Below are 14,614 nucleotides of genomic sequence, written 5' to 3' on the forward strand. Positions count from 1 at the left end.
ATTTTGTTTTGTTTTCTGGAAGCCTCCACAGAAATCTGGCAGAATTATCCATTTCTAGCTCTGTTTGGCAGCACAAAATTACAAAAGGAACCTCTAAACACCTGAAAAAAAAAAAAAATGGAAATAGGTACTGAAGGTGTACTAAAAAAAAAAAAAAAGGAATAATGGTGTATTGCTTATTGTCACTGAAGCATAAGAATGCTGAATATTTTTTTTTATTCTCAGTGTTTTATCCCTTGAAATATAAAATTTTTTGTGTTTTTAGAGTTTTGTTCACTGCCAAATCTGTAGGTTTCTTACTGGCTCAGCTTCTTTAAGAAGTTATTTATTTGCAAATAAATAGGCATAATAATGATTAATATAATGGCCAAAGAAGTTTTTTAAGTGTAGACAGAAAACTTCATCCCTCAAGGCTTTGTCACTGCATCTTGAATGTGGAAGCCCGGAGTGGTTTTCCAGCCTCCCTTCCAGAGCAGCTTCTCAGCAGCATCCATAATTCATGACATTAAGTATTAATTTTGGCTTTCATGCTCCAAGGGTGTGGCACGTTAGTCACCAGCACATTATCCACAGGTTTTTGTTCTTCCTGCTCCACCTCACACTTTCTGGGAGATGCTGGATGTTTGTGTTCCTGGGGAGACATCAGGTGGAGCAGAGATGGATGAGGTTGTCCTCACAGCTTTATTGCTTCTCTCAGATCGGCTGCTGTGATTTACAGACAAACTCTGATGTGGAACTGCTCACATTTACCAGCAGGGCACAGAGAGTCCCAGTGCTGTGTCCTGCAGCTCTTGCCTTTGCTCCTTAGAGCTATGCCCTTTTCTCTATTAATATACCACATTACAGGTCAAAGATGTATTTTGATCACTCTAAACCCTCATATATATTGTTCTTATTTCATTGCCTCTGTAGTTAAAATATTTTGTTTTTAAGATCCTTTTCCCCAGAAGCATTTTTGTGACCATCACTTTTGCTAAAGGAAAAGGAGTTGTCTGGGTGCTAATTCACCAAAGCAACATGCAGAAAATAAACCCAACCAAAACATTATTTTGCAAGGTCACCTGGCAGATAATTTCCTCTCCCTGGTCTCCATGCAGTTGACAGAACAAGGGTTTGAATCCAGGAAAAGATGCAGCCCCTCCCTTTGCCAGCCACAATTCCTGTTTTGCAGAGTGCTATGGAAAGGTGCTGCTTTGGAGAGCTGATGTAAATTTGTGAAAACATTTCTGTCATGTGCTCACCAGGCATTTCTGGTTATGCACTCGATCCATCATGGTGATATATCTGATACCGGGCATAAGATTCCCACTTTGAAAAAAGAATATTGAGTTGACCAAATTGAGAACTATATAAGGCAAATCCAAACTTCCTCAAACCATATGCTGATGGCATTTTCAGCATGTCCAGAAAATGCATTAACAGCAATGGGAAGCAGAACACTTTGGCCAAAATTATCTTAATTAAACCAAAAGGCAATATCAGGTCATCCAGCTATTTTATAGATTTGTCCCAAATTGCATAAACCAGTGTGGTAAAAATAGAAATTCCTTCTTTACCACCACTGCTCTTGTTTACTTTGTATCTTCTTTTTGACATACATAATATTCAACCCAAATATAACAAAATTATAGTGTGTGTCAAGTCCAAAGACCAGAGGAGAATGTTTTACATTAGCCTCAGGTGGACATTTTTCTGTATTTTCCTTTTAGATCATAAATAAGCTGAGTACACACTTTCCCCCATTTTAGAGGGATTGTTATTGTTTAAATTAGAGTGCTATGGATCAGAAGTTCAGTGTGTTGAAAGTTATATAAACATTGAACCACAAGCTGATCTCTTCCCCAAAGAACTTACCAATTACTGTTGCAGTGGAAGTGTTGGATGATTCATGTTTCAGATTTGAGTTTAGTAGCCTGCTATATTCAGTGTTACATTTTAAACTCATTTCTCTGGGTGGGGAAATGCATTTTTGCTGAGGGCAGTCAGCACCTTGAGATCTTTAATTTCCATAGATAGCAGACAAATGTTGCTTGAAAATGCTGTCAGAAAGAGGTCTAACTCTAAACTAAACATCTGCTGGATTTGTATAGCAGTGCTTGCAACTGGTTCTTTGTGTTCATGGGAAAGAACAACTCTGACATAATAAAGACATTTCAGTATTTTTTTGTCTGGCAGTGCTTCCTTTTTGTGGGTAAGAAATGCTGGTGGATTTATATACTCATGCAACTAACTTCATACTTAATGTGTCTTATCTTAGAGGCTGACCTTCTGTGAAAGTAGCTATTAAAATAATGCTGTCACTGAAACGGTCAGCAGAAATGTCGTTAATTATAGATCCCATTTTAGACCTCATTTAATTTATTATTTGGTAGTTATTTATTTTTGCCTTTGGCTAGAAGAGTGTGAATTAATTCTCTCATTCTGCATTGTGTACTGGCCTCTTAATAGCACAGAAACCTTAAATACTAAAACGTTTTTTAAGTGTGTGTGAAAACTAATTAATTTACTTTCTTTTTACTTGTCCAGAAGCAGCTTGTGGTTTTTCCATTTTTTTTTCTTTTTTCTTTTTCTATTTTTTAAAAATTTATTTATTTATTTATAATTAACAGCTGTAGAAATATTTCAGACATACAGCTTTTTAACTGATATCTGCAATCCCAAATTTCTGGATATTAATGATTCCTTTTTTGTTTTCAAAGAAACCAGCCACTTACCCATGCAACTTCAGTGTGTTTGAGGTGCTGCAGAATTATCAGAATTAGCAGCCCTCTGCAGCAAACACTTTGTGTTTATTTATACAGGTTTATTTTTTTAACATCTGTAGGATCATGACTGGCCTTTAAACTGATGTTTTTTGAAATGAGTGGAACACTGGAAAAGTCAGAGGGATCGATCTGCTGGAACCTCTTTGATTTCCATGCTGGGTTTTCTAGGTGTAAGGAGGTGTTTACAACTGAAATAAATTAAAATCTTGGGTTGCCTGTGCTCGCCTCCTGCAGCTCTCAAGTGGAATAGTTAATTTACCTTGGGAAATGCTGGATATATTTGGTCCTCTGTCCCAGAAAATTTGCTATTACTTTTGTATTGCTCAGCACAAGTTTCAAGGTACTTCTTGTTCTCTCCTTTATTGCTTCTTGTAAGATTTCATCTTTAAGCCTGGAAAAAGGTTTAGAGTGGAGCTGTGATAGAAACAGGTTGGGCAGAGCTTGTGGAAAGAGGCATGTGAGCCTCTGGCAAGCTGGTATGCTCAAACTTCTCTATTTTCTCTTTAAATTACAGAGGGAATTATATTTATTTGGGTTTTGGGGACAGCTGGCTTTAAAATAGTTGCAAATTTGTCCGAGTGCCTGAAGGAGAGGCGAGAGTGAGGAATGTACAACTTGATCAGCCAAAAGCAGAGCTCAGCTCTTCAGGTGCTGGGCTTCAGGTGGCTTTTCAATTCATCTTCCCATTCCTTCTCTTTCTCTCCCTCACTCTCTGCTCCTCTTAAACCTCCTTTCTTTTGATGCCTGAACATTTTGTCAGTGCTTGTGACCTCTTTGTGCTGCTCTGATGACTCCACCACTGAGCCCCTTTCTGCTTCCCAAGCATCGCTCTGCATGTGCCCATGTCCATTTATTCTCCTGGAAGTTCTCAGTGGGGTTTGCCTGTAATAGCTCAAGAAACTCACACAATGGGGCCCTGTTTCTGGCTTGGATATTTTGAACATATGAAAAGACCCTTTTTCACACATTTTCACTGTGGATGTCTCATAAGAAAATAAATTTGCTGGACATAGAACAATCCTGTTTTGACTCCTACAAATCCACTGGTGGCAATCAAGGATCAGGAAGAACAGGGCTTTTGGAGGATGGTTTATATTCCAATGCCTTTTTGTGCTCTAAATATAAAGGGGAAACTAGTTTTAGTATTGTATATAAGGATTTCCTAAAGATAAATACAATTAGTAAAAGAGTGGCTTAAATTAGAGTTCATGTCTTGGTTTTCCTTTTAATGGGTTTGGTTCATGTTCATTGAGTGATTAAATGAGGATTAATGAGCCCTGGAAAATATGTTAATTTATCCAACAGAATGGAATTACCTTATGATGAAACTATAATAAAAAGTGTTTATGGGCTGTAAACAATATGTTCTAATCTGCATCATCAATCCTGTCTCAGGGATCTGTAACATGTGCTTTTGAGGGAATAACAGTCGATAAACGTTCAAAACAACCAGATTAATTTTTTAATGTAAAAAAATCCATGGCCAGTGAAACCACTGTGACACCTCTCAGCAGTGATTTGGACTTTTTAATTGGGTAAAGTCTCACAAAGCTGAAAAAAGGGGAATTTCAGCCATTTTCTGAAACTTCAAATAGAAAAATATTCTATGAAGACATGTATGCAGAATGTGCCTGCCTGAACGAGAACAGTTTGAGCTCCAGAAATTTTTAAGTTTCCTCTGGAAATAAAAGGCCAAAAAAAGGAACAAAATTAAATAAATGTGCAAGGGGTAAATGCAGGTAATAAAAGCAATGCTTGCCTATGCTTGAATAAAAAGGGTCAGGATCAGGATTGAACTGCAGAAGTGTTCTGTAGCTGAAGCCTTTTAAGTGGTCCATCTGTGCACCTTTTACTGAGTAAAGGAGTAGTTTAAATTGTGTTTTATGCTAAATGTTTATTTCTTTCCACAGAACACAGAACTCTGCCTCAACCCTCCGCTGAAACCAAACCCACAAACTCTTCTGTGTGAGGGAAACTGAAGTTGTGCCTCAGGGTTCTTTCAAGGCAGCTTTCAGTTAAAAAGGGGTTATACCTAATTTTTTTTGGCATAGATTTTTGGCATATAGACACGTGATTTCTTCTTTTTCCCTGAGATTTTGGAAAATTTAGCTGTATAATTTTTCACTAAACAAAATCTTGTGGTTGATCTAGCTCTTTCCTTGCAGCTCTTTGTGTTGTTTATAATATTTTATTTGCTTTGTGTGCGTTTTTGCTCCATGGGATATTAGACCAGTAGGATATAATCTTTGGCCTGTGTCCAGAAGATGATCAAGTATAAATGTTGAGGCTTCCAGTGCCTTGTCTGGCATTTTCTGGAGCTGGACATCCCTATGTTGTATCACTGTTGTCTGCTTTATACAGAGTAGCTAAGAAATAAACTGCTTTTTTGTCTTGCTGATTTAATGTGTGAAGTGTGATAGGGGTTCTTTTGTTGTTTCAAGCTGTTCATCCATTTATCCCCAGATGTAGATCATGGAATCATGGAATGGCTGAGGCTGGAAAGGACCACTGGAACCCTCCTGTCCAAACCGGATGCTGTGGAGGACGCTACTCAGGAGGGCATCCAGATGGTTCTGGAATATCTTCAGAAGCGGAGGCTTCACAACCCCTCAGGGGAACCTGTGGTTCCTTCTGCTCTCCAAGACAGTGGAGTGACTGTGTCTGCTGCAACCCTGCTATCCTGAGCTCAGCCAGTGTTCCCAGGCCTTTCCTCTCCGCTGGGTACCGGGAGCCCCGGGTACCTGCTGTCCCCTCTCAGGTGTGGCTTTGCTGCAGAGCATTTCCCACCCCCACAATTTGTTGTGCTTTTATCACCCATTTTTTTGTTTATTTATTTTTATTTTTTTTTGGATATGGATAGTGGATCCTGGAGGAGTGAACATCTTGGCTAATTTGCTGAGTGTGACACATTTGGATTAGGAAGACTTCCAATATAAGCCCATGTTTATGAAGAGTGATTTATTGCAACAATTTTTTTTTTTGCTGTTAACGCTACTGTTAAGCAATGGTGGTTTTCATTAGCAAATTGCTTTTTTTCAGCTTGAAAGCACCGTAATTAATTGGTGCTATAATTCTTTATATTGTTTGGGATTTCATTGCTGATTTTTTAATTACAGCGTGTCTCTTGGAGCAAAAAGTCTTCAGGAAGGCTTGTATGGAAAAAAAAATCCTGTAGAAGCTGATATATTCATCTCTGCAATCAGTTATATTTGCTGGTTGTGATTTATGAGTGCTGCTGCCAGAACAGCTGCGGAAAAATGTTCTGTAACGTAGTTCTTTTCTGTATTTGAGGGGCAAATAAAATCACTGCAGCTTTGTTGGTTTTGAATAACTTTGGTTTTTACTGTAATCCATGGAAATGTAAGGCCATATCAGCTTATTCTAAATCAAATTAAAAAGAACTTGTCAGCCAGTGTTTCTCACAGAAATGGCCACTCCAATGTGGACCAAAAATTTCTGTACTCTGTGGAAGTTTACTTGCTTTGAACTCAGCTTCTTCAGTTTAGAAGGGTCTTTCTTTCACTGTCTGTTAGGGCCCACTGAGTGGTACAGCCCTTGGGAAGTCTGAAGCAATTGTCAATTATCTCTAATAAATAAGGTTTAAACCAGAAAAACAATTCTGTTATGCAAAATGTCATTCCCAAAATTTAGCTACAGTAAAATGTTACTGCAGAAACCACAAATGAGAAGCAGAGTATTTTTTAACTATTTTTTTTTTTAAAGTAGATCAAGATCAGTGGTTGCTTCCATGCTGAGCAGAAAATTGCCAAAACAGGACATGAGGACATATAAAATCTGCATAACTGAGTGTGATTAAATTGTCCTTTCTATCACCACACTTATTTCTGACAGCAGTATTTTTCATATTGGGGATATTACAGTGATTTAAAATTTCCTTATATTGCTATGTTATGGTCTCAGTTCTGACACCAAAATAATGTTATGGTACACTGGAATAATATTAGGCTCCCACTTCTGAAATAAGGTCAGAGTGTAGGGGTAAAAGCCATAAATTGATTGTTTGATGATTGATTGTAGGCAAGTGGGTTTTTCAATTTTCAAAGCAGTCTTGCTAACTTCACTTTCCTGCCTGCAGTTTGGAAGAAAAAACTAATTTTACAAACATGAGCAAGTCTGAGATCCAGCCTGCTAAAGAACCAAATGGGATGTATTTGATGTGATGAAACTTTTGATGAAGTGCTCTGAAGAACAGGAGACTGTATCTTGAATTAAGGAAGTTTTCCTTAGCCTGAGAAATGTTTTAGTAGTTTTCTGACAAAGAAAAGTTAGGTCATGCTGTGAAGTTTGAAGTCTTTGTTGAGCTCTTTTTCTTCTCCAGCTACACTTTTTTTTCACGTTGCTGCTGTTGAGTATTGTATACATTTCTGTACAGGGTTTTATACTCAGAAAGAGGCTTTGATTTTTTAAATTTTTTTTTTTATTTTTAGTGCCTGGTGTTTGATTGCAGCATATAAACCAAAAACTGGAGTCTCAAGATGTCATATGCAACTGGATTTTACTGGTACCGGGATCTAGTTCTTGTCCCCAGAGCATATCCAATCCTTTCTTGCCATCATTACAAACATAATACTTAATTAACAACTTCTCCAAATAAGAACTAATAAGCAGTTTTATTTGCCTTTTAGACAAGTTTCCTACTGCCTGTTTTTTAGCCCCTTAACGCTGAAACATTGTTGAAAAGTTCAATTGCCGATTCCCATCCAGACTTCCTCAAAGCAGGGAAGATTTCTCAGCTCTGTGGAGGCATTTCATGTCTGAATGGGGAGCTTCTGCTTCAAGCTGAAACCTGCACTTGTGGTGTGTGACTAAATAAGGCAGTTTCAGATTGTTTGCAGATTGCTGGCCGCGATGAAGGAGCACTGAAAACATTTGAACTGCTTTGCTTTGGCAGCAATCTGTTGTGTAAAGAGGGAGCATATGGGCAGATCACGCAGGCCCCTTGGCTACTGCTGGCACCCCAGCAGATTTCTGATCAGGGATGTCTGATACCCACACTGAGAGCTGATGAGGAGCTCTCAGGATTTCCACTCCTCTCGTAGACAGCTGGGATAACAAGACATCCAGATAAAATATACGCATATGGGAATGTTGGGGTTTTTTTTGTGGGTTTTTTTCCCCATTAACAGAAGACAAACAGTCATAAGGCTGTTGGTTTGTGAGATGGAACATATTCTAGTTTAACATTTGCAAATGTAAGAGCTGTTATCTCAAAAACAAGGACAAATTGTGGGTACTTCTTAACATGGTTTTGAGCTTAGCCTGGTAGTGCTTTCAGCAGAAGTTTCTAGCAACCTTAACAGTATGTCTTATGCACAATTTTTGGATATAGCTGCTCGAGCCAGCAGAATGCAGACTGTGTGCTCTAATGTAATCCAAATTTTAATTCAATCTTACGGTAATACTTTGGTGATAATTTTAACCATGGTCTAGCAATGGCAGTCATCATTTCCTGTACCACAGAAAACATCTTAGTCTGACAAGACTTTGCTGGGTTTTTCCTTTCTGGCAGTGGTGTAGGTAAAATCTTTCTCTATTACTGGCAAAAATGGCTGGTTCCTGCTGCCAAGATTCTGCAATTGCTGCCATTACATTTCACTCATACATATTCTTTTTCTCTGGAAAGTTTTTGCCATGGATGAGCTTTATTACTTGGATAATAAGAGCACCAGATATGTACTAAAAACGGGACGTTGCCATGAGAAAGGTAGGGGTTACTGGTCTTGCAGGTCAGAGACTATTAAAATGTTGAACTAATAACATGCAAGGAAGAAGTAATTTGTTTGCATATTGCTTGTTTCAAACTGTTTGAGCAGGCAGGAGCACATGGAGCTGGCTTGTGTGAGGATGGAGCTGTGTTGAGAGCAAACTGCAGGGATTCAGTGTCCCAGGTTCCTGGTGGTCACACGCTTTGCTGGAGTCGTGGCTGGTGCAGGTCCAGCACAGTCAGCAAGGAGGCTGCTGCTCTTGTTCCCTCTGAAGAATGGCACTGATTTGGTCCCCAAGTCTTTGCACTCCAGACAGGGCTGCAATTTAAGTGGGTTGCTTTTAAATGCTTTGCTTTCCTATGGAAGTTGTGGGTTTGCTCTTGAAATTGTTACTCTTGGTGTTGTGGAGCTAAAACTCAGCAGATCCTTTAAGGCTGCTTGTTCCTTCTGAAGGACAGCACGGGGAGAGAGCTGCTGGAAACAATGGCAAGGAAAGGGCATGGAAAAGAAAAGGGGAGAGAAGCTGGTGTGTGTTGTGCTCCAGAGGGAATGGCTTGTTGAGTGAAGCCCTACAAGGGGTGGGGAGCAAGAAGGAGTAAAGAGGTTGTGTTGATTTTGAGAGAGAACAAAGATTCAGAGAGCGTCTAGAGACTTAGCAAGGGTCAGAAGCAAAAGGTGTGATCTCAGAAGTCAAACTTTGGTTAAATAGTCTTATTCTGAACAAAGGAAACAAGAGTCCTGGAAGGAGAGGAACATGTAGTCCCATAAGAGCATTCTTTGGAGAAGAGGTTGTTGAATTAATCTGATGTGTTGCACAAGAAAAAGCTCTAATCCATCTCTCTTATGTGTGCTCAAAACCAAACAAATGTAAAACAGTTTCTTTTGTGTGTTATTTATAGCTGTTAGTCCTTGCAGCACACTGCTCCTCTGTGATAACCTGCATCTGCACTTTGGCTTTTCAGACTCTTAGGAATTCTGTGGAACAAGCTTTCTTCTACATCAGCTCTTAACTTTGGTTCCTGGCACGCTATCCACCTGCTGAGGCTCAGCCCACTGAAGTGCTGCACACAAAGCAGATGTCCTGGGGAGCAAGTTTACAGCCTGCAAGAGACTGGAAGCTCTTCTGTGGTTTGTTCATCTTATTAATACCTTAGTTTTAAGGTGGTCAAGAAAGTAATCTTTTTGGATTAAATAGAAAAGAATCTTTTTTATGAGTATTGTCCGAGAAAGTGGAGTGTGAGAGCAAAAGGACTCCATGGTTCTGTCTGAAAATAACAGTGAAAGAGAAGGGTGATAGGAAAGGAGAAAAAGTAGTTGGGGTATGTGTCATGTGCTCACTATCTCTGTTAGATTCCCTGTGGGTCCAGCTCTGATCATTACTGAAAGTTGTTCAGCATGCTGATGTGGATATGTCTGATCCATTGTCTTTCCCTTCCCTGAGCCTTCTTTACTGCCCATCAGTTCTGACTTCAGAGACTTTCCAGACATTGCATGGCATAGCAAAATAAGGCCATTTTAAAGTTTAGCTGAAATGGAAAAATCTTCATAACAGGGCATAAAGGCTTGCCTGTAGTTTAGCTGCCTTTTTTAATTAGCAGGTAAGTGCTGCACCACAAATTAATCCTTATTTTGCTTAGATCTTATTTAAGTTTGGAATAAAATCAAGAGTTCATTACTCCTGATTTATTGTCTAAAGTTTCAAGTTCTTACTGAATGAGTTCAGATGGAATCCAGACTTGCTCCCCACCTGGTAAAGTCATTGTGGTACTGTCCCTTCGTTTGCTTAGAGAATGTTTTAGACTTCTTCTCTTGCTAGTTCCTATTTTATTTATTCATTACAAAGATCCATGCATTGGTTTGAGAATCAGCCTCACATTAGTTTTTTACTTTCACTCAGAGCATGTGGTTGGGTTCTTCTGAGCACTCAGTTAAGTTTCCAGATGAGTCTGCTTGGTCACTGGCTGACTGATGTTGCTCTACCTGGAGTTATGAATAAGGAATGTGGACCCTTCACGTGATCTGCTCACAAATGGTTCTTGTGACTGTGATTTTTTGCAAAATTGATCAGCCTTAAAACATTTATGGTTGTTCCTGTGGTGTTCAGCGCCCAGAACCGCAGCATTTTATTCCCGGGTTGGAGTTGTAGGATTGTAGCAGGTAGGCAGATACTTTTAAATAGAAAGGACAAGGTTATCAAAAGTTTCAATTACTATGGAATGATCTCTTTTTTCCAGTGGCATTCTGATGGCCCAAGTTTGTAATGTCTTTTTGTTTAAAGAAATTTTGTCTATTTTTTCATGTTGTTTACTGGTAATTTTTTAATAGATTAATTATAATATAAACAGAAAGTGATTGTTGGGCACATGTTACATCAGGTAGGATCGAAGAAGAAAATCAAAGTCTCTGATTTAACTTTTTAACATTCATAAAATGTTCCCTGAAACTGTATTGTGAGAAAGGATATGATCTAGTTCCAAGTTCACCATCGCTATCCCTTGCTCTATAATGTTTATGTATTTTTAAAAGCTTTCCCTGGTAGAAACATTTCCTTCAAAATAAAATCCAGTTATTTCTGCAATTGTTCACTAACTTGCTTTTAGAGATTTGGAGCCCATCTCCTTAATTCATATGGTGCAATTTGAGACCACTTAGACTGAAGTCTTTTGATGATTAAAATTGCTGCATCTAGCAATCAATTGCTACTAAAGAGGCTACACACAAAGAAAAAATAATTTACTCTCAAAGAAATGATGTGAAATTTAGATCTTAGCACTTGATTAAACGAAAGATGTCCTAAGTGGATCTGGAAGGATCACAGAACCATAGGTAGGATTGAGGAAGAAGCTAAAGCAACTGAAGGAAATGAAACCCAAACACTTTAAAGGAATGAAGATATAAATCCATGTCAAAATAACAGAGCAGAACTAATGAGCAGAGTGCAGGCAAGGTAATAGACCTCTCAGAGGTAAAGAATGGCCTCCCTGTGAGGAAGAAGTTTTATCTTGCATAACCTGAACTGCTGAACACAAGCTCCCAGAATGTCTCAGGCAGCAAGAGCCACAGGCTGTGTTTCTCTCTGGAGATGAGCACAGGAATAGCGAGGGCACAGCAACACGTCTGTGACTTGTGAGGAGCAAAGCCGTGCCCGACTTCCCTTGGCTCATACTGAGACCCATTCTCCAAAGTAAAAGATTAAGGATGTGGGAAATAAACTGGTGCTGGGTTTTTGAGGGTTGCATTTTGAAAACATATCCGTGATCCCTGACCTTTTTTAGTGTTTGAGAGGCTATTGCCACATTCTTTGTCTGTGTAACAAATCTGGTTAGAAGATAAAATGATTTGGTTTTCCTATCCTGACTGTTATTAATTTTTGGAGTAGTGTGAGGATAAAGCCTAAGCTTATTATTTAATTTTAAATCAATGAAAAGAAAGTGTGATAACAATTGCATGTGTTGTCAACAATATTCTTATATCTTGCCTGTTTTAGAAAAATCTCGAGTCTGAGATAGCTGGCAAAATCCAAACAAAGGCTCCCCTGCATTTTATGAGAAACAGTCTCACTCTGATTAGGCCTGTTCTTTTCTGTTTGAGCAGACACATTTAGCTATGCCTTATGCATACTAACAGAAAAGATTTATAGTCTGGAACAAATCTAGGAGCTGACTGCTGTTTCCTGTAGTATCTGTATCCATAGTGGCAAATCTGTGTTAAATCTTGAGTGTTGTTATCCCTTGGCTCATGCTTTGCTCCTATTACTCTTTAAAGGAATTAGGTGTGTTAAAAGGATACAAAATTCTCTGACTTGCCATTTTGGAGACCACAGCTTTAAAATGCTGTGCTTTGTGGAGTGGCTTTTCTATTTTCACCAATGGTGAAGAGCTTTTGTAGCAGTATACCTGCCTGCATTTTGAAACAGCAGGAACAAATAATTGTTTGCTAGGAGAAGAAAATGTTGCCATCAAAGCATTTTCCGTCATGCATGTGTGAGGTGCAAATCCTTTGGAAGGGCAAAGCCTTAGCAGTGGAGAATGTGCAGAGAATTCTCACAGCACCCCTGAACACTGCCACCATCAAACAGGAACTCCAAACTCTTTTCTCCTCAGTACTTTTGTTCAAAGCTCCCCCTCAGGGAAGCCATGGGACAAGGGGAAGAGGTAGAAAGACTTTTCTCAGTCCTTTTTCTGGCTGCCTGCTTGGGTTTTGCCTTTAATCTCTCTGTTTCTCTCTGATGCAGGTACGTCGGCAGTTCCACTGAGCAGTACTGAGAGCAGCCCTTTGTTATTTCTCTGCCTTCTGCATCTGCTTTCTCTCTGGGCCTGTCACAGGTACAAGTGTGGAATGCAGGGGGCAGGGGGTTGTCTTTTTAGCAGTCTAGTGGCAAACAGGAGGTTAAAGGCCTTTTTGTGTTTCTCAGAAGTGAAATGAAGAACCTAAATTCCTGTCTGATGCACCTCACCTGCAGAAATGTTACAGTCCTAGGTCCTGTGCATCCCTTTAAGGTGCTAATCATCAGCAATTATCTTTTTTTAATACATATTTTTTTTTGTAACAAAGTCTGTTACACTTTTAGGTTACTAAATATTACCTGCATCACCTGAGGCTTGTCTTTCGTGAAAATACAGTTTGGTTTGTCAAATTCAAGCTGCAGTTTATTCCATGTTTCTTGCAAGTGATTTGTCTAGGCATGTATTGCTCTGGTCTAGTGCAGTGCTGTGTTTTATGATACCTCATGCTAATATATTACATTGCAGTCACAGTTAGTATTTAAAGCAAAAATCTTTTTTGTTGTTGCTGTTCTAAAATTTGTGGGTTTGTTTCCAAAATGCTGTCATTTGAACCTTTATTGAGGTGTCTCAGGAAATTGTATTGCAGGTTATTTCATGTACATGGTCGGGAAACTCAGTAATTCACTGTATCTATTCACGTGAATCTGCTGACAGAGTTTGGGGGTGATTGACAGAAAAAAATAGATGACATTTTTGGTTTTTTGTTTTTAATTTATGAAAACCCCAAGTTTCTGTAAAAATATTTTTCTGGGATAAATGGCTGGTAATGACAGGAAGAAGGAAAAAACTCCAATCAAGATCCAGTGTGATTCAGGAGATCTGTTAGTATTCTAGATCCCTTGGAGAAATGGAAGCGTTAAATATGTTTTAACTCAAACTTGGAATTTTAATCCTTTTCCCCATACTTTTATGACATCTCTTAAGAAGCAGTAGTTTAAATCCAGTTAAATAATTGTGACATTAATTTAATCAGTAAGGAGAGACCTCACAAGATTTACCCATGGAAGTGCAACTGAAGCTTTGAGAGATGTTTGCATTGTGAACCAACACAAGTTACAAATTGTGAATAAGGTGTTTTGGTATTTCATTTGAAGCAGCTACCTCAGAGATCAATATCAGTATGGCTCCAGGAATTGTGGAGTTTGTCAGGTAGGTTTTGTGGACTATACTGAGTCTCATTGGTGCTCTGCAATCCACTTATTAGCTGGTTTAGTTGGCTAAAGCAGCACCCAGCACATCTGCCAGAGCTCTGAGGTGGATTTTAAAGCAAAATGTAGCCATACCTGGAGCTAGGTCATGTCATCACCCCTTCAGGATCACAGCACTTTCTTCTCCTTTCCCTGATTTCAAGGTTACATTAATTACACAAACTGATTGAATAAAACTTTCACGGGTTAATTTTTGGAGATTTGTTGCTATTTACATTTTAGGTGTCCTTGTGAATCCAGGGTGTTTTGTTCAGCCTGGGATATCTTCTATGTGTCTTCCCTGTTGGAGTCTGGAATACAGAGTGTGTGCCCTTGTTTCTGATACTTAGTTCTAAGATCCAGAAAAACACTGAATTCCATATGATATGAAATTCATGAGCATGTTTTCATGGTGATACATGAAAACAACTGTTAAAGTTAGATAGAAAAAGCTAAAAGTGTGAGTGTGTAGATTAAAGAGTTTTCTTAAATCACTGGGTGAAAAAGTTAGTTTAGAAAGCAGAAGACAAGGTGGAAGATTTAGAATGTGGTTTCTTTTCCTTCTTCTTCATGTTCTTCCTCTAGAGGTTTTTGGGTAATAGTGAGTGATTGGACAGAAAATTCTGCAGTGCATCACAGAGGTGATGGGT

The 14,614-nt window shown here is 38.8% G+C and overlaps 1 long non-coding RNA gene across 3 annotated transcripts in view; it reads left to right on the forward strand.

The window, feature by feature from the left end:
• The window catches only part of LOC111942041 (uncharacterized), a 242,772-nt gene that overhangs the window by 79,668 nt on the left and 148,490 nt on the right, over nucleotides 1–14,614 (forward strand). The window contains exons 4-8 of one of the 3 annotated variants that reach the window (XR_015285220.1): nucleotides 5,229–5,523; nucleotides 7,214–8,490; nucleotides 8,600–8,820; nucleotides 9,454–9,619; nucleotides 12,726–12,816. This is a non-coding gene — a long non-coding RNA (uncharacterized LOC111942041). The remainder of the gene's footprint in view (nucleotides 1–5,228; nucleotides 5,524–7,213; nucleotides 8,491–8,599; nucleotides 8,821–9,453; nucleotides 9,620–12,725; nucleotides 12,817–14,614) is intronic. The other 2 variants (XR_015285221.1, XR_015285222.1) reach the window with 2 other exon arrangements.

Source organism: Cyanistes caeruleus, chromosome 3, assembly GCF_971803275.1.
Source record: "Cyanistes caeruleus chromosome 3, bCyaCae1.hap1.1, whole genome shotgun sequence".
Taxonomy (NCBI): domain Eukaryota; kingdom Metazoa; phylum Chordata; class Aves; order Passeriformes; family Paridae; genus Cyanistes; species Cyanistes caeruleus.